This window comes from Gracilinanus agilis, chromosome 2, assembly GCF_016433145.1.
Source record: "Gracilinanus agilis isolate LMUSP501 chromosome 2, AgileGrace, whole genome shotgun sequence".
NCBI lineage: Eukaryota > Metazoa > Chordata > Mammalia > Didelphimorphia > Didelphidae > Gracilinanus > Gracilinanus agilis.
Genome location: NC_058131.1, coordinates 53506953 through 53516161, shown reverse-complemented (window position 1 = coordinate 53516161; position 9209 = coordinate 53506953).

The window sequence follows — 9209 nt, the reverse complement described above, 5'->3', positions numbered from 1 at the left end:
CTCTCTCTCTCTCTCTCTCTCTCTCTCTCTCTCTCTCTCTCTCTTCCTCCTCTCCTCCTCCTCTAGCCTCCTCCTCTACCTCGTCCTCTTCCTCTTCTTTCTTCTCCTTCTCCTCCTCCTCCTTCTTCTTCCTCCTCCTCTTCCTCCTCATCACTGGCTTTTCTAGAATAGTTCTAAAATGTTTTCTAGAAGATCTGGATGACTTTTAGAGCTCTACCAACAGTGAATTCATGTGATTGTGTTTCCCTAGCTCTTTCAATATTGCTACTTTTATCTTTTGTTATTCTCACCAGTCTCATAGTATAACCTCAAACTTTAGGATTTTAATGTACATTTCTCTATATGAAAGGAACATTCTTTCATATAGTGTCAGTATTTTGCATTTCTTCTTTTGAAAACTGCATATTCATATCCTCTCACCATTATCCATTATGGAATGGTCCTTGTTAATAGGATCATAAATACATAAAGCTGAAGGGGACCTTATACTCCATCTTGTCCAACCCTTCTTTTTAAATATGAAGAAACTCAGCCAGAATAAGTTAAGTGACTTATCCAAGGTTGCATAAAAAATAAGTATTAGAGTAGAATTTGAATTCAGTTCTTCTGGTATCAGATCAGGGCTCCTTTTACTATGGTGTGATACTTTTATATTTGTATTATTTTTCTACGTGGAGGATACAAATCAATATCAGAGACATATCAAGTAGAATTTCCAAAGCAATTCTAGTTATTAAATGCATTGATTTTGTTTACAAGAAAGCTTTTAAAATTTTTTGCAATCAAAATAATATATTTTGAGTTTTTTTGTTCTCACCTCTGTGCCTTGTTTGAGAATTTTCCATTCCACACCTACCACAATTGTGAAAGAAGTCTTTTCTTCATATTCCCCCTTTTTAGAAAATGCTGTGACTTTAGCTATTTAATATTGGAATCTATTTGGAGCTTGTTATGGAATAGTGTTTAATAAGCTGGTATAAATCTGATTTCTGAAAAACTCCTTCCTAGTTTTCCCTATAGCTTTTGTTAAAAGAAGTCCATTCCCTAGTATTTTGTATTCTTGGATTTATCAAACATAAGGTTACTATTTGCTTCTGTGTTTCACTTATGAAATCTTTTCCACTGATCAACTTTTCTACTTTTCAACCTGTACAATATTGTATTGTAATTGTTTTATGTATAATTTGATATATAATTATTCTAGATCCCCTCATGTTCTACTTAACTATTCCTTAAAAATAGATTTTTTATGAATAACTTTTGCTGTAACAGTGTCTACATCCCCTGCCTCCCTGTATTCACCTTCTGCTCCTTCCAAAGAGCCATCCCTTATAACAAATAATTTTTTTTGAGGGGAAAAATCAGTAGAACTAAAATGCAAATTAAAAAAGGTAAAGTTATATGTGATATTCTACATCTCTAGACCTTCACCTCTGCAAAGGAGCAGTGGAGGTGTCTTCTCATATCTTTTTGAGAGGTAAACTTGGTGTTTTTAATTTAGCAATAGTCAGTTTCAATTAGTTTTGTGGTCTTTGTTCTCTGCATTTATATGGTTGCTGTTGTGTATATGCTTTTTATGGGATCGCCCTACTGCTGTTGTTTCTTACAGAAGAGTAATATTCCATTGCATTCATGTACCACAAGTTGTTTAGCCATTCCTCAGCTGGTAGTCATCTACTTTGTTACCAGTTCTTTGGGAGAACAAAGCTATGCTCCTATAAATATCTTTGTGTGTATGGAGTATTTTTTGGGGGGGGGGGTAAATGATCTTCTAGGGGTAAATGCTGAGCAAAGGAATCTCCAAGTCATAGGATATAGATGTTTTCATCAGTTTGTTTCCTTGCTTACAAATTACTCTCCAGAATGGTTGCACCAGTTCACAGCTTCACCAACAATACAATAACATGCCTATCTTCCAACAACCCCTCCAACATTTCCTATTCTTTTACTTGATCATTTTTGCCAGTTTGTTAGGTGAGGAGGTGACACCTCAGGGTTGTTTTGATTTGTATCTGATTTATCTTATTAGGGATTTGGAATATTCTTTTTTTTTAAACCCTTACCTTCCATCTTAGAATCAATGATGTATATTGGTTCTAAGAGAGAAGAGTGGTAAAGGGTAGGCACTAGGGGTTAAATGACTTTTCCATGATCACACAACCAGAAACTATTTGAAGCCACATTTGAATGGAGGACCTCCCATCTCTAGACTTGACTCTCTATCTACTGAGCTACCTAACCTGCTCCCAGATATGGAGTATTCTTTCATATAGTATTTAAAGTTTAGAATTCTTCTTTTAAGAACTATTTATCCATATCCTTTAATCATTCTCCATTGGGGACTGGTTTTTGGTCTTAAGTATTTTTATTTGTTGCCTTTATAACTTGGATGTCAAACTTATATCAGAGATATTTGATACAAAGATTTTTTTTGTCATTTTATCACTCACCATCTAAAACTAAATATAGTGATTGTGTAAAAAGCTTTTATAAAATATATAATCAAAATTATCTGTCTTACCTTTTTAATTTTCCTCTATTATTTCTTTGGTTGAGAATTTATCATTAACTTGTAGTTGTGAAAGAGAGATGATCTACATCTCATAAACTTTTGGGAGGTGTGAGCTTTGATATTCAAATCATTTATTCATTTTGAATTTATTTTAAAATTTGTATAAGATGCTTGTCCAAACCTAATTTTTGCTAGGCTGATTTTTCATTTCCCCCAAAAGTTCTTATCAAATAGTGAATTCTTTCTTGAAAATTAACATTTTTGGATTTATAAGACACTAAATTAGTGAGTTCAGTTATTTCTGATTCTTCCTTATCTAGTCTGTTCCATTGATCTACTAAAATAATTTTTGAAAATAAACACCAAGTAGATATATTTGTTTCTTTATGACATGATCTGCAGTCTAGAAATGCAATCTAGAAAATTATAGGCCAATTTTATTAATGAATATAGATGCAAAAAATTTAAATAAAATATCAGCAAGGAGACTAGAGCAATATATCACAAGAATCATTCACTATGATCAGGTGGGATTTATGTCAGGAGTGCAAGGCTGGTTACTATTAGCAAAACTATTAGTATAATTGACCATATTAATTGACCAGATTAATAAACAGAAATCACATGATAATCTTAACCAACGAAGAAAAGGTCTTTGACAAAAATATAGCACCCATTCCTATAAAAACATTAGAAGGTATAGGAATAATTGAGTCATTCCTTAAAATGATGAATAATATCTACTTAAAGTCATCAGCAAGTATCATCTGCAATCAGGATAAGTTTGAAATCTTCCCAATAAGATCAGAGGTGAAGCAAGGATGCCCATTATCACCACTATTGCTTAATATTTTACTAAACATGCTAGCTTTAGCAATAAGAAAAAAAAGAAATTGAAGGAATTAAAATAGGGAACTAGGATATCATTCTTTGCAGATGATATGGTGGTATACTTAGGGAATTCTGTAGAATCAACTAAAAAAACTAATTGAAATAATTAGTAACTTTAGCAAAGTTACAGGATACTGAATAAACCCACATAAATCACCAGCATTTCTATATATTTCCAACAAAGCCCAGCATCAAGAGATTGAGAAATTCCATTTTAAAATAACTCTAGACAATATAAAATATTTGGGAATCCACTTGCCAAGACAAACACAGGAATTATAGAAACACAATTATAAAACACTTCACACAAATAAAGTCAGAAATGTAATGGAAAAAAGGAATTATGATAAGTTGCTAATGCAGGCTTGTACTTGAGGGCTCTGGGTGGTATCAGCTGGGTCTTCAGGCAGAGGAGTTATCTCTTTAGTATAAGATAATTTAGGTTAGCCAGAGATTGAGTGAGCCTGACTGAAATGTTTTAAATCAGCCTCCCTGCTATCTCTAACCTCCCTTGAGGGGAGGAGTAAAAAGCCCCTCCCTTCTGGAGACCAAAGCTGGTTCACTTCCTGCCCAAGATGGATGCCTGGTTTAGCCCTCAAGAAATAAAGGAAAGTTATTCTTTCCCTCTTCAGCCTTTGTCCTAGTAGTTGTTACAGTGAATCATCAGAAGCTCTTTGTGTAAAAGCCAAAGGGGTTTATTAAAGCCAAGGATAAGCTGAGGGAAAAGGGGTTAATGTCTGGTAACTGCTGCTAAGGGAGAAGCTGGTGCTGGGGGAGGGTCACAGAAGAGGGGAATCAAGCTGAGAGAACTGGCCCCTCAGCCAGGGATGAATTCATTGCCCTGAAATAATAAGATTTAGCAGATTATTAGATGAGGTGATGGCTTGGTTTAAGGTTGTCACTGCCTGCCTATAGAAACTAGTTCCCACGATCTCTACCCACCAAAAATACCCTCCTCCCAGAGCCCAATGGGGAGATCCAGGGGTAGCAGGATGTCAAGGGAGAGGTCAAGGGAATCAGGCAAAGCCCAAAAGCCAAAAGCCAAAAGCCAAAGCCCAAAAGGCAAAAGCCCCAAAAGCCAAAAGCCCCTACAGTTGGTTCTGCAGGAATATTTTTAGTCTCAGGCTCCAACGGTTTTTGCCCATGAGACTCCCGGCTGGCCGGGTCAACATTCGGTTTTTTCAACTGTCAGGGTTGCTTCAGTTAGTTTTGCAAATGCAAGGGATTCTTGTAGCAACCCTGCATTACAGATCTAAACAACTGGATAAACATTAATTGCTCGGAGGTAGGCTGAGCTAGTATAATAAAAATGACAATTCTAAGTTAATTAACTTATTCAGTGCCATCCCCAAAACTACCAATTAGTTGTCTTATATAACTAGAAAAAAATAATAACAAAATTCTTCTGGAAGGAAAAAGGTCAAGAATACCAAAGGAAGGTGACCTAGTAGTACCAGATATCAAATGGTACTGTAAAGAAGCAATCATCAAAACAACCTGGTACTGGCTAAGAAATAGAATGGTAGATCAGTGAATAGTTTACATACACAATATGGAGGGGTAAATGACCTTAGCAACCTAGTTTTTCATAAATCCAAAGACTCCAGTTTTTGGAATAAGCACTCACTGTTTAATGAAACTGCTGGGGAAATTATGAAACTAAAGAAGCTAGGTATAGACCCAATATCTCACACTCTATACCAAGACCAAGATCAAAATGGGTATAATTTAGATATTAAAAGTCATGCCATAAGTAAAGTAGGAGAATATAGAATAGTTTATCTGGCAGATCTATCGAGAAGAAAAGAATTTATGACCAAACAAGGAATAGAGAATATTATAAGATATAAAAAGAATAATTCTGACTATATTAAATTATAAAGGTTTTATACAAATAAAACCAATGTAACCAAGATTAGAAGGAAAACAACAAATGAGGAACATTTTTTGTAACAAATTTTTCTGGCAAAGGTTTAATTTCTCAAACTGATAGAGAACTAAGTCAATTTTCTAAGAATACAAGCTATTCCCCAATTGAGAAATGGTCAAAGAATATGAATAAGTAGTTTTTGGATGAAGAAATCAAAGGTATCAGTAATCATATGAAAAAATGTTCTAAATCACTCTTGATTAGAGAAATGTAAATGAAAGCAATACTGAAGTACCACCCATGCTTATCAGATTGGCCAAGATGGTAGTAAAGAAAAGTGATAATAAATGTTGGAGGAAATGTGGCAAAATTGGGATATGAATGTTGGTAGAGTTGCCATTTTATTTTATTTTTATTTTATTTTTAATTTTTTTAGAAAAAAATTTTTTCCATGGTTACATGATTCATGTTCTTACTCTCTCCATCCCAACAACCTCCCTCCCCCCAGCCAATGTGCATTTCCACTGGTTTCTTCATGTGTCATCAAGCAAGACTTATTTACATATTATTGATAGTTGTTCTAGGGTGGTTGTTTTGAGTCTATAACCCCAATCATGTCCTCATCAACCCATGTGTTCAAGCAGTTGTTTTTCTTCTGTGTTTCCACTCCTGTAGTTCTTCCTTGGAAAGTGGGTAGTCTTCTTTTCCATAAATCCCTCAGAATTGTCCTGGGTCATTGCATTGTTGCTAGTACAGAAATCCATTACATTCAATTTTACCACAGTGTATCAGTCTCTGTATACAATGTTCTCCTGGTTCTGCTCCTTTCAGTCTGCATCAATTCCTGGAGGTTTTTCCAGTTCACATTGAATTCCTTCAGTTTATTATTCCTTTGAGCACAACAGTATTCCACCATCAATAGATACCACAATTTGTTCAGTCATTCCCCAATAGATGGGCATACCCTCGTTTTCTAGTTTTTGACCACCACAAAGAGTGCTGCTATAAATATTTTTGTACAAGTATTTTTGAAGATTCGTAGAGTTGTGAACTGATCCAACCATTCTAGATCACAAATTTGATCCTGTAATACCATTACTGAGACTGTGTTCCAAAGAGAGGATAAAAATGGGGAAAGAGCCTACTTGTACAAAAATATTTGAAGCAGTTCTTTTTGTAGTGGCAAAGAATTGAAAATTGAGGGAATGTGCAACAATTGCGGAATGGCTGAACAAATCATGATTGGTGATAGAACACTATTGTATAAGAAATGATAAGCAGGATGATTTCAGAAAAAAACTGGAAAGATCTATATTAACTAATGCAGAGTGAAATAAGCAGAACTGGGAGGACATAATACACAGTAACAGCAATAATGCATGATGATCAACTGTGAAAACTTGGCTACTCTCAGCAATACAGGGATCTGGAACAATCCTGAAATACTTATAACAGAGAATGCTATCCACCTCCAGAGAAGGAACTGTTGAGTTGGAGGAATGCAGATCAAAGTATATATCTTTCACTTCAGTATATTTATGGTTTTATTTTGTGATTTGGGTTTTGTATGAGTGTGCTCTTTGTAATAATGACCAATATGGAAGTGTATTTTTGCATGATAATGCATGTATGGCCCAGATCGAATTGCTTGCTATCTCTGAGAAGGGAGAGGTAAGAGAAGGAGGGAGATGGTTTAGATTTTATAATTTTGGAAAACATTCTGGAAATTATTGTTACATGTAAGAGGGAAAAATATCTTTAAATTTAAGAAAATCCAAAGGCTACAAAAAATCCAATCACAAAAAAGGAAATGCTTTCCTCCCCTTCAATACCAATTTCTCCCCCAACCCTTATTATCATGTCCCTTGATATACTAGATCTTTTATTCTTCTAAATGAATTTTATTATTATTTTGTCTAATTTTATAAAGTATCCATTTACTAGTATATTGCTATAGCACTATATCTAAAAATTAACTTTGGTAGTGTTGATTTAATTATGTTGGCATTACACAGATATGGGAACTCTATATCTCTCCCATGCTTTTTATTATTCTTTATTTTTTTAAGAAACATTTTCAATGGAATCTATACAGATCAAACACATGTTGGCAAATTGGCCCATAATAATATTGTGCTTTTCATAGTTATTTTGAATAGGTCTTCCCAAGAGTGAGCTGGTAAATGTTTAACAACAGGATTTCTAGAGGTGGGTGGGAAATGTATACTTGAAGCACTTTAAATTAATTCTGCATTATTAATATTTTCTCCATCACCTCATTAAGAAGAAATCAATAAAACAAGGAATAAAGCCTTGATTTTTTGCTATTTGTTGCTATTTCTGAGATCTAAATGCTAACACCAAAAAGTTAACAATTAATTTTCATGACTTAGAATTGACTCCAGCATACCCTTGGTCCTGCCTTTTCTGTTCTTTTCATTGTTTTCCCCCTGGATCTTGCTTGTTCTATTTTTATTATTTTTCTGTCAGATTTATAGCAGCATAGATTTAGAATTAGAAGGGATTTTACAGACCACTTGGTGCAACTGCCTCATTTTACAGAAGTATAAACATTGCTCAGGATGAGCAGTAATTCTGATGTTGGTTTCATTTTGTGACAACAATGGTCATGTGTGTATGTTTATACTTATGTTATCTAGTATATATTTCTATGGAGGGAAATTTGATTGAGAATAATTTTTCCTTGCCTTTCTTCAGGGGAATGGGTAGAAATGATTCTCCCTGGCCATGTTTGCTTTTACTCCCTAGGGCCAATTACAAGCATGATCTTAAAAAAAAGTACTTATCTCACTACTGTCTCCCTTTTCCCATCTCAGGGGACAGAAAAAAATCCAAATGTCTTTAGTGCAGAACTATCTGTCTTCTTGAAGACAATGAATTTATTTCAGGAGGCTTTAGCTTAGTGCAAGGGTCAATTTATTAACAAGGTAAGAAAGTTTAAAATATAGATTATTAATAAAATCTCTGTGCCCCTAAATGAACATTTAATTGCCAGGTAAGAAATGAGGCATTTCATGTATGGAAATTATGTTGTCAGTTATCCACTGGCTTCACCCCTTATCCAAGCCATCTATAATATAATTAAAATATGAATTCAAGATGTAACACAAATTATCTTATTTTTATCTAGAAAATCCATTGTAAAAATTCAAATAGCTAGTAAGAATTATTACTATTAATAATGCCAACCATGTACAGGTGTTGATAAAACAAGAGAGAAACAGAGAGAAGAACAAATTTACCAGTGTGTTGGCAGCATCTTAGTCTAATGCTCCTTTTGTCATTTCTGAGACCATGATTGGAATTCTTACTTTTTGGATCCATTTATTCCAGTCTTTTGGTTTCTTCAGTATGAATCTTAATAATTTTAACATACTTCTTACAAATAATAAATTGCTCTGGTTTATTTTCTGATCTTGAAACCTTTTACATTTGATGAGTGAGTTCATCATGTTTACATTGATTATTATGTTTATTGTGTTATTTTCCCTCCATCATATCCTCTTCTTAAATCCCTTACCTTCTGTCTTAGAATGATAGTAAATATCTAAGGCAGAAGAGTGGTTAGGACTGGACAATTGAAGCTAAGTGAATTGCTAGGGTCACACAGCTAGGAAGTGTCTGAGACCATATATGAATGCAGAATCTTCCATATTTAGGCTCTATTCACTGAGCCACCTAGCTGACCCTATCATATTCTTTTATTGCTTCCTCTCCATTCCATCTTTTAAAGGAAAAAAAGAGAGGGACACAAAAAGGAACAGAATAAGCATTGGTTAACTATCACTGATTCAATCTTAGCTCAGTTCTGTCCCTCTTCCTCTTTCTTCAGCCCAAATCATTGAGTTTCTCTTTCCTTTTTTTCCTCTCCTCTCCTCTCCTCTCCTCTCCTCTCCTCTCCTCTCCTCTCCTCTC